This window comes from Prionailurus bengalensis, chromosome A1 (genome assembly GCF_016509475.1).
Source record: "Prionailurus bengalensis isolate Pbe53 chromosome A1, Fcat_Pben_1.1_paternal_pri, whole genome shotgun sequence".
In the NCBI taxonomy this organism is placed as follows: domain Eukaryota; kingdom Metazoa; phylum Chordata; class Mammalia; order Carnivora; family Felidae; genus Prionailurus; species Prionailurus bengalensis.
Window position 1 is genome coordinate 236,075,141 of NC_057343.1, and position 2,376 is coordinate 236,077,516.

The 2,376-nt window shown below is 44.9% G+C and overlaps 1 non-coding gene across 1 annotated transcript; it reads left to right on the forward strand.

Moving 5' to 3' along the window:
- Nucleotides 1-664: 664 nt before the first annotated feature.
- LOC122496476 lies at nucleotides 665-771 on the forward strand. The gene has a single exon (XR_006300824.1). It is a non-coding gene; the product is annotated as a U6 spliceosomal RNA (small nuclear RNA).
- Nucleotides 772-2,376: the final 1,605 nt, after the last annotated feature.

Consider the following 2,376-nt stretch of genomic DNA (forward strand, 5'->3'; position numbering starts at 1 on the left):
CACCTTGATCTTGCTCCTTATAGACTCCAGAACTGTGAGACAATACATTTCTCTTGTCTAAGCCCCCTGTCTATGATATTTTGTTACAGCAGTGCTAGGGAACTAATACAAAGGGCAGCATGATCACAAACTCGGGGCACCTTAATTAGGAAGGACCAGAATAGCAGAGCAGAACAGGAACCCCACCTCAGGACAAAGCTGCTCTTAGAAGCTGGCCCCGTGGGGGGCTATCGATGCAAAATTCAGCAGACAGCAGAAAGCACTCAGGAAGCACTGGATAAAAGAACAGCGCAAATACAGGACAGGGGCGTGGCGGAGGGGCCAGAAGTTAAAACCACAGAAGCACAGATTTCTCTTAATTATTTGGAAAGCAAGTTGAGGTCCGGGTCTACCCAACAGGAGAGGGCAGCTTCCTGAGGGGTCACAGCCATAACAGGAAAACAGGCGTTTGGTTTCCTTATGCCGATTTCTTGGTTTCCTTTTCCCTCGGCCTTCGGATGATCAAAAATCATTTACAGAGTGAGTTCGCCTATGTTTGGGACACTGGGGGATGTGTAAGTGTAGAATGCTTAAATACAGCTGGGACGCTGAGGCATGAAACACGCAGGAGTGTTAAGGACAATTCAGGGGCCACGCGGAAGTTCAGTGTCAGAAGAGGCAGACAGCGATCGCTTCGGCAGCACATAGGCTAAAACTGGAACGATTCGGAGAAGATCAGCATGGCCCCTGCTCACGGATGGCATGCAGATTCCAGAAGCTTTCCACATTAAAAACGGAGGCTGATGATAGGGAGGCCACAAACGACAGCTAGGCTACGTCCATGGTTGCCGTGCAGTGGCCCAACTCCAGGGCGACGCTTAATAGTTGGGGCGACCTTGGACACCCTGGCTGTGTCCATAACTCTGATGGAAATGTTCCTGAAATTTCCTGGCTATGTCCGATGCCTTCAGGAAGTTTTTCAAGACTGTCCTTTCTTAGGTTTAGAAAGTTTCTTTCGTTCTCCGGTTTCCCAGAGGTGTTTTTGTGCTTGTTTTTGTTGTTGTTGTTGTTGTTGTTTTTTTAGATCATAAATCTGGTTGGATTTTTTCAAGTGTCTATTTTTTTCAAAATCTACCTGACATGTGTTTCTCTTTCAGTCTTCAATGGACTTAGTTATATAATAGATGTTATGGTGGTGAACCTTTCCTGCAGTCCTAGGAAAGGCCCAATAGATCATTCTTTGTTTTCACTGTGAGGTGGGACAGGTTGTATTTTCCAAGAATGGGCTTCAGTAATATCTCCTACTTTACCTGCTCTTCCAACAGTATGATTTCTTGCCTCTTCCACTGATGGATCGCCTTCACGGTCCTTCCCTGGGAATCTAGCTATGCCACAGCTGTGGTGGAGGTGGCATAGTGGGACTTCTGAGGCTAGGTCATAAAAGGTTCTGCCCGCTTCTCCTGAGCTGTGTGCTCCCGGAACCCACTGGCATGATGTGAGGAAGCTCCAAAGCCCACAGAGAAGCACGGAGGTGAGCTGTGGTCTCTGGCTTACCGTCGGCTAAGCTCTCAGCTCACATCCACTACCAACGTGGTGGCCATGTGCGTGAGATCCCTCAGTCCCAGGTAAGCCAGCCCAGCCGATGTGACAAGGAACAGAGGCAAGCTGTGAATGCCATACACAGCCCACACCGCAGATTTGAGAGCAAGATAGAGGATGGTTGTATTTTAAGCCACTGAGTTTTAGGGAGGTTTGTTATGCAGAAATAAATGATAAGTGATACATAATAACTAATTTTCTGCTATTTTATTTAGGATTTTTGCATTTATTTTCAGAAGGAGAATTGACTGATATTTCTTCCTTTCTCCCTTCCTTCCTTCCTCCCTTCCTTCCTTCCTTCCTCCCTCCCTCCCTCCCTTTCCTTCCTTCCTCCCTTCCTTCTCTCCTTTATTTCTTTCCACTGTCCTTGTTGTCTGCTTTTTAATATCAAAGTTATATAACCCTTTAAAAATGAGCTGGGATGTATTTCTTGTTTTTCTAGCCTTGGAGAGCATTCAGGTAACTTGGAAATTATTTTTCCTTCATGTTTGATTAAAAAGCGATGAACTAGTGTAAAAAGCTGTCTGGGCTTGATACTTTTCATTTCTTTGAAAGAGATTTTTTTGTCTACTGGCCAGCTTATTGAAAGATTAGGATCTATTCTGATTTCCTATCAGGTCAAATTAGGTCAATTTTCATAAGTATCCTAGGAAATTGTGACATCCTCCAAGGTTTCGAAACAGGGACATATAAGTTTCATTGTAACTGAATTATGTCCCCTCATTCATGTATAATATTGTTGATTTTCTGTCTCTCGGCCTCCGTGATGGGACTGGCTGGAAGTATGTCTATTTGATT